We start from the raw sequence: 16,620 nt of genomic DNA, 5'->3' as shown, positions 1-16,620 counted from the left end.
GCCTTAGAGGTCAGACAGGGCCTCAGTTTAACATCTCATCTGAAACACAACACCTCCAACAGTGCAGCACTCCCTCAGTCCTGCACTGGGACTGTTCGTCTAGATTACGTGCTCACATCTCTGGAATGGGGCTTGAACCCGCCTCCTACTGAATCAGAGGGAGTGAGGGTTATAAACTGGACTTTGTCCAAAAAGAGCAAGGAACAATAAATTGCTGAGGTGAGATTGCGGGAGAATGTGTAACAATCGATGTTTATAAAGAAACACAAATCCTCCACTTTCTGCAATTCTTTATTTGGTCTCTAATGCCCCAAGGATGGTGACTGTTGCTGTCGTCCAATGTCATGGGAGTCGCAAACCCCTCCAACTCTGTATGTGTGATAGAACAATGAATAAAGACAGAAATAGATGCATTTATATAGCACCTTTCACAACTTACATGGAAGACTGCTATTAAACAGCATATTCTTTCACTCACCATGATCTTTGCCATGGGCCATATGCTGGTGCATTCACAAATCAACCACCCAATCTTCTCAGTTCATTACTTGTAACTCACTCTTATTCTGTATATAAACTAGCAAATCCCCTCAATTAGATTACAGCCTGTATCTCTCTCCCAGGTGTGGGGAGGGTTGGAATCGTGGTAATGTCACTGAACTAGTAATCCAGAGGCCCAGGCTAATGCCCTGGGGACATGGGTTCAAATTCCACCGCGGCAGCTAGTGGAATTTGAATTTAATCAATTAATAAAAATCTGGAATTGAAAAATAGTCTCAATAATGGTGCCATGAAACTATCATTGATTGTTGTAAAAACCCATCTCGTTCACTAATGCCCTTTATGGAACAAATCTTCCACCGTTACTTGGTCTGGCCTGCATGTACCACCAGACCCACAGCAATGTGTTTGACTCTTAATTGCCGTCTGAAATGGCCTAGCAAGCCACTCAGTTGTCAAGGGCAATGAGGGATGGGGAACAAATGCTGGCCTTGCCAGTGATGTCCACATTCCATGAAAGAATAAAAAAAATGTCAGTTATTTTATATATAAACCAATATCACTAACCCAGCACAGGCATTGGATTGAACCTCAATCCTTCCTATTTTACATGGCCCAGTATCACCGCAGCTGCTGTAATATTTCGGTTGTGCTAACTGTGTCTGGGCATCTTTTTATGAAATTTTTCCCTGTGTTATTTCATTTAATATGTTCTATTTATCCATAAGATTTTACTAAGAAGGTGCAGAGGAAATTTATCAGAATGGTTTCAGGCATCAGTGATTTAGGTTACATATTTAGGTTGGAGAAGTTGGGACTGTTCCCCTTGGAGCAAAGGAGATTGAACGGAAATCTGTACAAGAATATGACAGTTTAGATTAGGTAGCCAAAGAAAAGTTGTTCTTATTATTTGATGGTACAAGTTCTAGGGTACATAAAATTCAGGTTTTGGTCAAGAGATGCAGGGATGCCTTTGAGAAGGTGGTGGTGAGCTGCCTTCTTGAACCACTGCAGTCCATTTGGGATAGGTATACTCACAGTGCTGTTAGGAAGGGAGTTCCAGGATTTTGACCCAGCGACAGTGAAGGAACGGCGATATAGTTCCAAGTCAGGATGGTGTGTGACCTGGAGGGGAACTTGCAGGTGGTGGTGTTCCCATGCATTTGCTGCCCTTGTCCTTCTAGTTGGTAGAGGTCATGGGTTTGGAAGGTGCTGTCTGAGGAGCCTTGGTGCATTTCTGCATCTTGTAGATGGTACACACTGCTGCCACTGTGCGTCGGTGGTGGAGGGAGTGAATGTTTGTAGATGGGGTGCCAATCAAGTGGGCTGCTTTGTCCTGGATTGTGTCGAGCTTCTTGAGTGTTGTTGGAGCTGCACCCATCCAGGCAAGTGGAGAGTATTCCATCACACTCCTGACTTGTGCCTTGTCGATGGTGGACAGGCTTTGGGGAGTCAGGAGGTGGGTTACTCGCCTCAGGATTCCTAGCCTCTGACCTGCTCTTGCAGCCACGGTATTTATATGGCTACTCCAGTTCAGTTTCTGGTCAATGGCAGCCCCTAGGATGTTGATAGTGGTGGATTCAGCAATGGTAATGCTGTTGAATGTCAAGGGGAGATGGTTAGATTCTCTCTTGTTCGAGATAGTCATTGCCTGGCACTTGTGTGGCACGAATGTTACTTGCCACTTATCAGCCCAAGCGTGGATATTGTCCAGTTCTTGCTGCATTTCTACACGGACTGCTTCAATATCTGAGGAGTCACGAATGGTGCTGAACGTTGTGCAATCATCTGCGAACATCCCCACTTCTAACCTTATGATCGAAGGGAGGTCATTGATGAAGCAGCTGAAGATAGTTGGGCTTAGAACACTACCCTGAGGAACTCCTGCAGTGATGCCCTGGAGCTCAGATGATTGACCTCCAACAACCACAACCATCTTCCTTTGCGCTAGGTATGACTCCAGCCAGCAGAGTGTTTTCCCCTGATTCCCACTGACCTCAGTTTTGCGAGGACTCCTTGATGCCATACTCGGTCAAATGCTGCCTTGATGTCAAGGGCAGTCACTCTCACCTCACCTCCTGAGTTCAGCTCTTTTGTCCATGTTTGAAACAAGGCTGTAATGAGGTCAGGAGCTGAGTGGCCCTGGCAGAACCCAAACTGAGTGTCACTGAGCAGGTTATTCCTAAGCAAGTGCCGCTTGATGGCACTTTTGATGACACCTTCCATCACTTTACTGATGATTGAGAGTAGGCTAATGGGGCGGTAATTGGCCGGGTTGGACTTGTCCTGCTTTTTGTGTACAGGACATTCCTGGGCAATTTTCCATATTGCAGGGTAGATGCCAGTGTTGTAGCTGTACTGGAACAGCTTGGCTAGGGGCGCGGCAAGTTCTGGAGCACAGGTCTTCAGTACTATTTCCAGAATATTGTCAGGGCTCATAGTTTTTGCAGTATCCAGTGCCTTCAGTCATTTCTTGGTATCACGCGGAGTGAATCGAATTAGCTGAAGTCTGGCATCTGTGATGCTGGGGACTTCAGGAGGAGGCCGAGATGGATCATCAACTTGGCATTTCTGGCCGAAGATTGTTGCAAATGCTTCAGCCTTATCTTTCGCACTGATGTGCTGGGCTCCCCCATCATTGAGGATGGGGATATTTGTGCAGCCACGTCCTCCAGTTAATTGTTTATTTGTCCACCACCATTCATGGCTGGATGTGGAAGGACTGCAGAGCTTAGATCTGATCCGTTGGTTATGGGATCGCTTAGCTCTGTCTATCGCATGCTGCTTACACAGTTTGGCATGCAAGTAGTCCTGTGTTGTAACTTCACATGGTTGACACCTCATTTTGAGGTATGCCTGGTGCTGCTCCTGGCATGTTGTCCTGCACTCTTCATTGAACCAGGGATGGTCTGCTGGCTTGATGGTAATGGTAGAGTCGGGGATATGCCGGGCCATGAGGTTACATATTGTAGTTGAGTACAATTCTGCTGCTGCTGATGGCCCACAACGCCTCATGGATGCCCAGTTTTGCATTGCTAGATCTGTTTGAAATCTATCCTATTTAGCATGGTGGTAGTGCCACACAACACAATGGACGGTATCCTCAATGTGAAAGTGGAACTTCGTCTCCACAAGGACTGTGCGGTAGTCACTCCTATCAATACAGTCATGGACAGAAGCATCTGCAGAAGGCAGATTGGTGAGGACGAGGTCAGGTATGTTTTTCCCTCGTGTTGGTTCCCCCACCAACTGCCGTAGACCCAGTCTAGCAGCTATGTCCTTTAGGACTCTGCCAGCTCGGTCAGTAGTGGTGCTACCGAGCCAGTCTTGGTGATGGACATTGAAGTCCCCCACCCAGAGTACATTTTGTGCCCTTGCCACCCTCAGTGCTTCCTCCAAATGTTGTTCAACATGGAGGAGTACTGAGTCATCAGCTGAGGGAGGGCGGTAGGTGGTAATCAGTAGGAAGTTACTTTGCCCATGTTTGACCTGATGCCATGAGACTTCATGGGGTCCAGAGTTGATGTTGAGGACTCCCAGGGCAACTCCTTCCCTACTGTATACCACTGTGCTGCCACCTCTGGTGGGTCTGTCCTGCCGGTGGGACAGGGGATGGTGATGGCAGAGTCTGGGACATTGTCTGTAAGGTATGATTCCGTGAGTATTACTGTGTCAGGCTGTTGCTTGACTAGTCTGTGGGACAGCTCTCCCAACTTTGGCACAAGCCCCCAGATGTTAGTAAGGAGGACTTTGCAGGGTTGACAGGGCTGGGTTTGCCGTTGTCGTTTCCGGTGCCTCGGTCGATGCCGGGTGGTCCGTCCGGTTTCATTCCTTTTTATTGACTTCGTAGCGGTTAGGTACAACTGAGTGGCTGATAGGCCATTTCAGAGGGCATGTAAGAGTTAACCACATTGCTGTAGGCCAGACCAGGTAAGGACAGCAGATTTCCTTCCCTAAAGGACATGAGTGAACAAGTTGGGTTTTTACAACAATCGACAATGGTTTCATGGCCATCATTAGACGAGTTTTTAATTCCAGATTTATTAATTAAATTCAAATTCCACCTTCTGCTGTGGTGGGATTCGAACCCATGTCCTCAGAGAAATACCCTGGGTCTTTGGGTTACTAGTCCAGTGATAATACCACTACGCCACTGCCTACCCGATGATGAGGGTAATGATCTGGAACTCGCTGCTGTCAAGTGTAGTGGAAGTGGAAACGATAAATGACCTCATAAGGAAATTGGACGGTCATTTGAGGGAAATAAACTTGCTGGGCTATGGGGTTAGAGCAGGGGAATGGGACTGACTAGATTACTCTACAGAGAGTCAGCATCGACTTGATGGGATGAATGGCCTCTTCTCAGGCAGAATGATTCTATGACTCTAAAACTGCTTCTTTGATTCTGTCAATCAGTTACATACTTGCAGAACACTGTATCAAAGTGTCAAAAGGAGAGAGAGAGTTAACCACAGACACCTTGGCCATCATAAGAACATAAGAAATAGGAGCAGGATTAAGCCACACAGCTTCTCAAGCCTGCTCTAACATTTAATAAGATTTTAGCTGATCTATGACCTCAGGGGAGGCAGTGCCGTAGTAGTATTGTCACTGGACTAGTAACCCAGAGACCCAGGGTATTTCTCTGGGGACATGGGTTCAAATCCCACCACAGCAGAAGGTGGAATTTGAATTCAATTAATAAATCTGGAATTGAAAAAAAAAAGCTAGTCTAATGATGGCCATGAAACCATTGTTGATTGTTGTAAAAACCCATCTGGTTCACGAATGTCCTTTAGGGAAGGGAATCTGCTGTACATGTGACTCCAGACCCACAGCAATGTGGTTGATTCTTACATGCCCTCTGAAATGGCCGAGCAAGCCACTCAGCTGTATCTAACTGCTAGCACTGTGGATGTACCTACCCCACATGGACTGCAGCAGTTCAAGAACGCAGCTCACCGCCACCTTCTCAAGGGCAATTAGGGATGGGAAATAAATACTGGCCTGGCCAGCGACGCCCACATCCCAAGAATGAATTTTTAAAAACTCCACTTTCCTACCTATTCCTCAAATCCCTTGATTCCATTAGGGTCAGTGCTGTATCTCTAAATAAATAAATCTATTGATCTCCTCCTTCGCTATACTCAAGGACTGAGCATGCACAAACCTCTGGGGGAGAGAATTCCAAAGATTCACAATTCTCTGAGTGAAGAAATCCCTCCTCCTCTTAGTCCTAAATGGCTGACCTCACCCTTATCCTGAGACTATGCCCCTGTGTTCTAGACTCTCCAATCAGAGAAACAGTTTCTCAGCATCTACGCTATCATCCCCTTCAGAATCTTGTATGTTTCAATGAGATAACCTCTCATTCTTCAACATTCCAGAGAGTCTTGGCACATCCTACTCAATCTGTCATCATACAACAGCCCACTCATCCCAGGAATCAATCTAGTGAACTTATGTTGCACCCCGCTCAAAGACAAGTATATCCTTCCTTAGATAGACACCACAACTTTGCACTGTATTCCAGGGGTGGTCTCACCAAAGCTCTGTACAATTGCAGCAAGACTTCCTTATTTTGTCCTCCAACCTGCTCACAATAAAGGCCAAGATACCATTTGTCTTCCTAATTGCTTGCTGTACCTAAATAATAACTTTCTGTGTTTTGTGCACAAGGACACCCAAATCCCTTTGAACACCAACATTTAATAGTTCCTCACTGTTTAAAAAAATATATTTTTTCTTCTTCCCACCAAAGAACAAAGAACAGTACATCACAGGAACAGGCCATTCGGCCCTCCAAGCCTGCGCCGATCTTGATGCCTGCCTAAACTAAAACCTTCTGCACTTCCGGGGACCATATCCCTCTTTTCCCATCCTATTCATGTATTTGTCAAGATGCCTCTTAAACGTCACTATTGTACCTGCTTCCACCACCTCCCCCGGCAGCAGATTCAAGGCACTCACCACCCTCTGTGTAAAGAACTTGCCTCGCACATCCCCTCTAAACTTTGCCCCTCGCACCTTAAACCTTTGTCCCCTAGTAACTGACTCTTCCACCCTGGGAAAAAGCTTCTGACTATCCACTCTGTCCATGCCGCTCATAACTTTGTAAACCTCTATCATGTCGCCCCTCCACCTCCGTTGTTCCAGTGAAAACAATCCGAGTTTATCCAACCTCTCCTTAATAAATAAATAACCTCACATTTCCCCACATTACTCTCCATCTACCACCATCTTGGCAACTCACATAACCTGTCTGCATCCCTTTGCAGACTCATTGTGTTCTGCACACAGCTTACTTTCTCATCAAGCTTTGATTTATAAATAGCTGAGGCATCATTTGTGTCACAAATACATGATGCAATCTTCCCTTCAAACCACAAATGTTTCCATCGGATCAGACACTTGTAGCATTTGAGCCTGATCAGGTTGTTGCAATGCTCTGTCATCATGACCTTGAGCCTTGCTATCTTGCACAGACCTTGCCAAAAGCAACTGCAACACAACAACCCTGAGCTCAGGCCTAACTCGCCTGAACAACCACAGCCTTGTGGTCTGAATAGAAGCAGGTTGTTTATTAGTGGACCTACTAATTACAGTTAGATCTGTTTCTTTGATAAAGCCTATCATTTCTAATGAAACAATTTCCAGTGCCTTGCCTCAGTTAGTGACTATGTACAACAACATCTCTCACTGAATAAGCAAAAAGCACCTTTCACCCTGAAATTACTGAGTTTAATCAGTGGAAAACTTCACCCAAGCACATGGCTCAATATTCTGATCCCGAAGGCAATTAGCTTTTACGGGAAAGCTAAATAGATACATGAGGGAGAAAAGAATAGAAAGATACGTTGAGAGGGTGAGATGAATTAGAGTGGGAGAAAGCTCATTTGGAGCATAAACAAACCTGTTTGGCTGAAGGGCCTGTTTCTGAGCTGTAAATTCTTGCTAATGCTAGGAATTAAATTCCTTCAACCCTCCAACCTTTTTCTCTCTCCACTGTTCTGGTCTCCGTTTTATCAATGTCACTTTGATCGCTGTTCCTGTCAGTAAACCTTTCGTTCTTCCTGGGCTCCAGTTTAACTGTCCTACAGACTCCTCCTCCTCCCTGCTTCCTCACTGTTAAAATTAAGACACGTAACACTATCTTCTATTCATTCACCTTTCCCCAGGCCCTCTCTACTGCAACCACTCCATTCTTTCCCCAACCTCCTCCTCCAATCTATTTTTAATACTCAAGCTCAATGTCTCCAAACTCTTACTTGCTGATCTCATCACCTCTCCTACTCTTTTTACACTTCGTCATGTCCTGCATTGTCAGTTCTGACCTTCATCTGTTTCTCACTTTAAAAAAATGACAAATTGTGAGTTACAGTTGGACATTTATATTCTAAGAAAGAAATTTCATTTCTATTGTTTTTCTCATCTTCAAGATGTCTCAAATCATTTTACAGCTTTTGAATTGTAGTCCGTATTGTAATGTAGGTAATGTGCCAGCCAATTTTCACACAGCAAGATCCCATAATGATCAGCTAATCTGTTTTGATGATGTTGGTTCAGAGATAAATATTGGCCAGGATGGCCCAGCTCTCCTTTAAAAAAGTGACTTGGAATCTTTACTCTCTGCCTGAGAACAGATGGAGCCTCAGGTTATCATCTCACCCCAAAGGTCAGCATATCCGACAGCGCAGCACTCCCTCAGTACTGCACTGGACTGTTAACATGGATTATGTGCTCACGTCTCTGGAGTGGGGCTTGAACCCACGACCTTCTTGCTGAGAGGGTGACCAACTGGGCCTTGTCCAAAACAATTGAAGGAACAATAGATGGGTGAGGTGAGATAGCAACAGCATCTGTAACAATTGATAATTAAAAAAGAACACAAACTGTCCATTTTCAGCATTGTCTTTCCGAGCTCTTTACTTGGTCTCGAATCTCTAAAGGCTCCAATTCTTGCTGCAGTCCAGTTCCATGGGAGTCACAAGCCCCTCAATCCTCTATGTGTGATGGAACAGTGAGTGAAGACAGAAAGTCTGTCATTTACATCACGCCTTTCACAACCTCAGGGTGCCCCAAATTGTTTTACAGTCAGCAGAGTATTTGTGAAGTGTAGACTCTGTTGTAATGTAAGAAACTGACAGGCAATTTGATTCCAGTGAGGGCCCTCAAACATCAATGAGATGAACAATCAGATCATCTATTTCTAGTGAGAATTCCCCTGCTCTTCAAATCATGTCACGGGTTATTTCACATTCCCTCCGTGAGGGTAGATGTAGTCTCAATTTAACATCTCATCTGAAAAACAGTGTCTCTGACAGTGCTGCACTCCCTCAGTACTGGCACTGGACTGTCAGCCTAGCTACAGACAGTCTCTGGACTGGGTTTATGAACCTATAACGTCCTGGTTCAGGGGTTACCGTGCTACCCACTGGTCACAGCTGAGTACCAGCAGAGAGGAAATCTTTACTCAGAGAATACTAATTATTTGCCACACTCTGCCAGGCTCAGTTATGAAGCAAATCATTGCAGTTTAAAATTCATTTGGATCCTCCTGTGGCCGAGTTATAGCAACAGAATCATGGGACTGCACAACTCTTAATAAGGAGAGCAGCATATAGGCTGAAGAGTGTAGGTGAGAAGGGTTATGGGAGTCAGTGAGGAGGATGGAGGGTGTGGAAAGTTGGGCCATCAAAGAGGAAGGTGAGATGAGTCAGTGAGAAGGGTGAGGGGAGTCAGTGAGGAGGGTGGAGGTTGAGGAAGTTTGGGCCATCAATGAGGAGGGTGAGGAGGGTGAGGTGAGTTGGTGAGGAGGGTGAGGTGAGTCAATGAGGAGGATGAGGGAAGTCAGTTGAGAGGGTAAGGAAAGTGGTGGAGTCAGCGAGGAGGGTCAGGGAGCAGACACTGGGAGTCAGGTCCAGTCATCATTACTTTTCAACCAGTCAGCCCTCTCTGTTGATGTGCCTGTGTATGGTTGGGAGTCACCCCTCCCTGTGTTACTGTCCTGTGTTTGGATGGGGTCTCTGGACACACTTTCTCTCTGTGCTCCCTCTGTGTAAAACAATAGGTTCAGTACGACAGACATTGAACAAGGAGCTTCACTGAAATGCACCGGATGAGTTAGCGTGTCTCACCCTCCACACCTTACAGACTGTGAACTAAACTGAGATGATCGAGCTGTTGTGTGGTTGCCCATGTTTATTCACATTGCTGAGTGTGAGAGCAGTTTGTAATGTTCCTGATCACAATGGGGAAATTCATTCATATCTCATATTGAAAATGTCTTTTGTATCGACAGTGAAACTGTGCCCCAATTCCAGACAGAATGGCATTGAGTGGAACACAGGACAGGAAGAGGTTATTCTCACACATAGGAATTGCAAATAACAATGGACTGAACTTCCTCCAGCCTGGGTTATCTTCCTCCATCTCTCTCACTCCTCAGCTCTCACTCTGTCTCTCATCTGCTTCTTTCCTTTACTAGCCTGGTTCACGCTCTCGCTCTCTCTCTCTGTCCACACCACCCCCCCACCCCCCTCTCCCCCCTCCCCAGTCTCTCACTTTCTGCAAACATTCCTGTCAATTTAGAAAAACAACCATCCATGTCCTGACCTTACACCCACTTTCTCTCTCTCAATTCCACCCTTTGGTCCATTTCATCTAATGTTTATACCTCTGACACCTCCTCCTCTTCCTCCACCTTCTTCAACGACCCACGCTCACTTTATGCCTTTCAGATCAGACTGCCCACTCTGTCCCCACCTCGATATTCAATCCCTCTCCTGCTGCTCACACAACTCTCACATTCCCACTGCTAACTTTCACCGCCCTACCTCTGAGCCTTTGTCTCCTTTCTCATCAACCTACGCTGTCATCTCCCCACCTTGTACCTCTGCCCTATGACTCTCTCACCTCCTAACTCTCAACTCTCACCCTCCCACACCAGCTCCTCTCACCCCTCCACCTCTCAACTCTCATCTTCCACCCACACACCTCCTCACTTTTCACCTCCCTACCTACCTTCATCTCCACTCCCCACCTCTCCACCCCTCCACCTCACCATCCCCCATCTCTCCACCTCTCTACCTCTCCATCACTCCACCTCCTTCCCATCCCTGCAGTGGCTGTTTTACCACACATGTAGTTGAAGGGAATTTGCTGGAAGAATAGTGGAAAATTGACCAGGCACTAGGACCCTGAAGCCATCCCCTCACAGTGCCTCTGACTCAGGTCTGCAGCTGTCAGTCTGAGAAGCAGCTGGACAGGATTCCGGGTCAGAACCCGGTATTTATTCAGAGAACTTGTGAGCAGAATGATGGCACCAATTAATGGAAGAAAAATAAACTGACCACATTCAGAAAACAACAGACATTGAACAAACATTCCCAGCTGATGAAGTCATTAAATAATTATTTATAAAAATTCAGTGGATGTTTCAATGTCTTTGAATATCTGCAGACAACAAACTACTTGGGGCTGTTTTCATTGAAACAGAGGAGATTATGGGAGATTTGAGAGAAGTGTTTAAAATTAGGAAAGGATGAGACAGAGACAGAATGTTTCCAGTGACTGGGAGGTCTGGAATAAATAGACAGGTTTCAGATGAAATGTACGAGGTTTAAGGTCACAGAGTGGGGTTGCCAACCCTCCAGGATTGTCCTGGGGGTCACTGGAAATAAAGATTAATCTCCAGGACAAAGTTGCACAAAATCCAGGAAAAAAAAATTATCAGCATAATTTAATTTAAAAATTATGCTTTTCAGAATTTTATTTGAGCACTTTTATTCGTTCTAAAATTATCAGAGAGGTGAAAAGTCTGTTTGATTGGCAGTCAAGAATCAAGAAGAGGGAAGGGCCTGTTGGCTTTCCAATTGGTGAGGGGTGGCAGAGCTCCCTGGTGATGGACATGTAAGACAACCAATGATGGGGGTGTGGGGGCGGGGCTGTTGAGGCCAGAGGTCATGGACAGGTCGAGCCAGAGTTGGCAACTCCAGCAAAGAGCAGGAGAAAGCATTTCACACAGAGGATTGTGAAGCTGTGGGTTGCACCATCAGTGTTAGTGATTGCTGCAGAAACCTTGTCAACATTTAGAGAATCAGGTTGATCACTGGCTGAAGGAAACCGGAATAAGTGGCTTGTTTCCATGTTGTAAAGTCTCTGTATATTCAAAATAGCTTACAATAATTCACCCTTTATTAATAATTGTTAGTTATTAATAATAATGAGTGCCAGCTGTGGCTCCGTTGCTTGCACTCTCACCTCATAGTCACAAGCTTCCAGGTTCAAGTCCCACTTCAGGGCTTGAGCATTAAATCAAGGCTGACACCCCAGTGCAGGACTGAGGGAGTGCTGCTGTCCTTGGGATGAAATGTTTAACCAAAGCCCCTAATGCTTGTTCAGGTGAATATAAAAGTTCCCCTGGCACTATTTTAAAGAAGAGCAGGGGAGATTCCCCTTTATGCTGCTCAATATTTATTCCACAACAAACATAACAAAAACAGATTATCTGATCATTACCACATTGATGTTTGTGGGAGTTTCTGTGCACCTACTGGCTGCTTTGTTTCCTGCATTACAACAATGACTACACTTCAAAAAGTACTTCATTGGCTGTAAAGTGCTTTGAGGTGGTCATGCAAGGCGCTATATAAATACAAGGCTTTCTTTTTTCTTTGATTCATGCTTTTGCATATGGTCACATTTTACTGTTTTAAAAAATTCTTTCATGGGAAATGACCATTGTTGGCTCAGCCAGCATTTATTGCCCATCCCTAATTGCCCTTGAGAAGGTGGTGGTGAGGTAACTTCTTGAACTGCTGCAGACCATCTGGTGCAGGTACACTCACAGCACTGATGTCAATTTTACTGATGTTAATTTGAAAACATAATTGGCCAGTTCCCAGTGGGTCAGTGAGCAAATCTCTGTGCCCCATGTGGCACTGGGCCTTAGAGAGCAGCAAAATTCAAGCAGCAAAGCTCAGCCGGTGCTGGGTTTGCTGACGTTATCCGGGAAGTTACAATCGACCTCAGTGTCCCTGGGGAAAAAGCAGCTTCCGATCACTATGGAGTGACTGTCACGTGAGGACAGTGATCAGCTTGAGTTGTGATGCCTTCCAGGTGCGAATGGACATTCATTGTCCAAGCTGGACCACACATGAGGGACCAAGGGAGCTGCCTGTACATTGAAAGCTTCTCCCGATCAAGTGCTGGGTCAGGAAGTGGGGAATGGGGAACAAGACTTGGGGAGAAAATTGGCAGAGAGATAAAATGATTCAAACACTGAAAGTCCTGAAGAACAAAATACTGATTCACTGCCCATTACTGGTGGGACTTCCTTACATCAGTTCTCTGTCCACCAGCCCTGCAGTCTTGGAGCCTTTATAGCACAGATGAAGGCCATTCAGTCATCATGTCCATGCTAGTTTTCTGTAGATCAATTTAGTAGATGCCATTCACCCATTCTAACCCCGTAGTCCTGCAAGTTAATTCACTGAAGTGTCCATCTAATTTCCTTTTAAATGATTCATTATGTCGGCTTCCAGCACACTCATCGGCAGCACATTCTGGTCATTACCACTCACTGCAGAAAAAAGTTCTTCCTCAAATGCCCCCTGTATCTATTGCCCAAAACCTTGAATCTGTCCCCTCGTCCTTGTGCCAACAAGTGAGTGGGAAAAGATTGTCTTTGTCATCTTATCTGAATCTTTCATAATCTTGTACACCTCGATCAAATCTCCCCTCAAACTCCTTTGCTTCAAGGAGAACAACCCCAGCTTCTCCAACCTAACCTTCTAGTAAAATCCTTCATCCCTGAAACCATTCTGGTAAATCTCCTCTGCAACCTCTCAAGGACCCTCAGATCCTTCCTAAATTGTGGTGGCCAGAACTGGACACAATACTCTAGTTGTGGTCTAACCACACCTTCATAAAGGTTCAGCATAACTTTGCTGCTTTTGTACTCAATACCTCCATTTATGAAGGCAAAGACCCCATATGTTTTGCTAACTACTCTCTCAATATGTACTGCTGCCTTCAAAGATCTATGCACATGGACCCCAAGCTCCCTTTGTCCCTGCATGCTCTTTAGAACTGTGCCATTAAGTCTATATTGCCTCTCCCTATCTCTTCTACCAAATTGCATCACCTCAACTTCCCTGTACTAAATTCCCGCTGTCACCTGTCTGCCCATTCTGCTAGCCTATGTCCTGTTGAAGTCAATTGATATCAACCTCATAGTTTGCCATACGTCCAAGTTTGGCATCAACGGCAAAATTTGAAATCCTACTCTGTTTTCCAATATCCAGGTCATTTATTTGCATCAAGAGAGCAGTGGTCCTGGCACTGAACCTTGGGGAACACCACTGTCTATCAATCTCCCATCTGAAAACAGCCATTTACCACAACTCGCTGTTTTCTGTCCTTAAGCCTTTTTTTTTACACAAGCTGCACTGGCCCTCTTATTCCACGAGCCTCACTTTTGTTCAACAGACTTTTATGTGGTACTTTGTCAAACACTTTCTTAAAATCCATATAGATAATATCCACGGCATCCCCTTCATCGACCTTCTCTGCTCCTTCATCAAAACATTCAGTTGGATTCATGAAGCATGATCTGCCTTTTACAAATCTGTGCTGACTCTCCTTAATTAACTCAAACCTCTCCAAGTGCCTGTTGATTTTGCAACTGATTATTATTTCTAAAACTTTACCCATCATTGATGTTAAACTGACCAACCTGCAGCTACTAAGAATGTGCTGAGACCCTTTCTTGGATAAGAGTGTCACATTTGCCACTCTCCAATCCTCTGGCACCTCCTTTGTATCTAGGGAAGATTGGAAGATTAAGGAAAGCCCTTCAGCCATCTCCGCTCCCACTTCCTTTAGCAACCTGCGATGCGAGCAATTCGGATCAAGCGACTTATCCACTGTAAGCATAGGCAGCCTTTCCAGTACATCTTGTCTATCAATTTGCACCCCATCCACTACCTCTATCATCTCCACTTTTAGATTAGATTAGAGATACAGCACTGAAACAGGCCCTTCGGCCCACCGAGTCTGTGCCGAACATCAACCACCCATTTCTACTAATCCTACACTAATCCCATATTCCTACCAAACTGAGATTTTGCCAGAATCCTTTTCCTTAGTAAAACCGATAAAAAGTACTCATTCAATATTCTAGCCTTGCCCTGTGTCTCCAATACATATTCAATAAGGTACCACACAGGAGGTTTTTACACAAAATCAGGGCTCATGGGATTGAGGGTAATATACAAGCATTGATTGTGGATTGGTTAATGGGCAGAAAACAGAAAGTAGAAATAAATGGGTCATTTTCAGATTGGCAGGCTGTAACGAGTGGGGTACCGCAAGGATCAGTGCTTGGGTGTCAGCTATTTACCATCTGTATCAAGGCCTTAAATGAGGGGACCAAGTGTAATGTATCCAAGTTTGTTGACAATACAAAGCCTGGGTGGGAAAGTAAGCTGTGACGAGGACACAAAGTGGCTGTCAAGAGATATAAACAGGCTGAGTGAGTGGGCAAGAACGTAACAGATGGATTATAATGTGGAGAAGCGTGGAGTTCTCCAACTTGGGAGGAAAAATAGAAAAGCAATATTTTTAAAATATTAATGTTGTTTTTCAGAGGATCCTGGCTGTTCTTGTACATGAATCACAGAAAGTTAACATGCAGGTACAGCAAGCAATTGGAAAAAACAAATGGTAAATTAACCTTCAATTGGACTACATGAGTGTATGAAAAGCAGAGAGCAATAGATTTTTGGTTACTAAGGGAATGAAGGGATATGGGGATATTGCGGAAAGGTGGAGTTGAGGTAGATGATCAGCAATGGTGAGCAGGCGGAAATGTGAAGTTGAAGCCGAAGGTCAGCCATGATTGTATTGAATGGTGGAGCAGGCTCGATGAGCCATATGGTCTGCTCCTGCTCCTATTTCTTATGTTCTTGTGTTCTTTTGATCTTATTGAATGGCAGAGCAGGCTCAAAGGGTTGAATGGCATAATCCTGCTCCTATTTCTTATGTTCTTGTGTAATGACAACATCCATTACTAAACCTGACGAATTAGTAAAATACAATAAATAGGCAGCACAGATTGCAAATGGGACAGTCATGTTTGACCAAATTTACGGAATTATTTGAAAAAGTAATGGTGACTAATCTCAGCCAGATACCTGGCAGACTAGGGAAGTAAGAACAAAACAAAGAACAGTACAGCACAGGAACAGGCCATTCGGCCCTCCAAGCCTGCGCCGATCTTGATGCCTGCCGAAACTAACAGATTCTGCACTTCCAGGGCCCATATCCCTCTATTCCCTTCCTGTTCATATATTTGTCAAGATGTCTCTTAAACGTCGCTATCGTATCTGCTTCCACCACCTCCCCTGGCAGCAAGTTCCAGGCACTCACCACCCTCTGTGCAACAAACTTGCCTCGCACATCCCCTCTAAACTTTGCCCCTTGCACCTTAAACCTATGTTCCCGAGTAACTGACTCTTCCACCCTGGGAAAAAGCTTCTGACTATCCACTCTGTCCATGCCGCATGTAACTTTGTAAACCTCTATCATGTCCTCCACCTCCGTCGTTCCAGTGAAAACAATCCGAGTTTATCCAACCTCTCCTCATAGCTAATGCCCTCCAGGCAACATCCTGGTAAGCCTCCTCTGTACCCTCTCCAAAGCCTCCTCGTCCTTCTGGTAGTGTCGCGACCAGAATTGCACGCAATATTCTAAGTGTGGCCTAACTAAGGTTCTGTACAGCTGCAACATGACTTGCCAATTTTTATACTCTATGCCCCGACCGATGAAGGCAAGCATGCCGAATGCCTTCTTGACTACCTTATCCACCTGCATTGCCACTTTCAGTAACCTGTGGACCTGTACGCCCAAATCTCTCTGCCTGTCAATAGTCCTAAGGGTTCTGCCATTTACTGTATACCTCCCACCTGCATTAGACCTTCCAAAATGTATTACCTCACATTTGTCCAGATTAAACTCCATCTGCCATTTCTCCGCCCAAGTCTCCAACCGATCTATATCCTGCTGTATCCTCTGACAATCCTCATCATTATCCGCAACTCCACCAACCTTTGTGTC

At 45.1% G+C, this 16,620-nt stretch overlaps 1 long non-coding RNA gene across 1 annotated transcript in view; it reads right to left on the bottom strand.

The window, feature by feature from the left end:
- Window positions 1-281: 281 nt before the first annotated feature.
- Window positions 282-16,620, bottom strand: part of LOC137379262 (uncharacterized) — a 72,023-nt gene continuing 55,684 nt past the window's right edge. Inside the window, exon 3 of the long non-coding RNA XR_010976780.1 lies at window positions 282-369. This is a non-coding gene — a long non-coding RNA (uncharacterized lncRNA). The remainder of the gene's footprint in view (window positions 370-16,620) is intronic.

This window comes from Heterodontus francisci, chromosome 17, assembly GCF_036365525.1.
Source record: "Heterodontus francisci isolate sHetFra1 chromosome 17, sHetFra1.hap1, whole genome shotgun sequence".
Lineage (NCBI taxonomy): Eukaryota > Metazoa > Chordata > Chondrichthyes > Heterodontiformes > Heterodontidae > Heterodontus > Heterodontus francisci.
The sequence above is the reverse complement of the archived record's forward strand: the minus strand, read 5'-3'. Positions and strand labels throughout refer to the sequence as shown.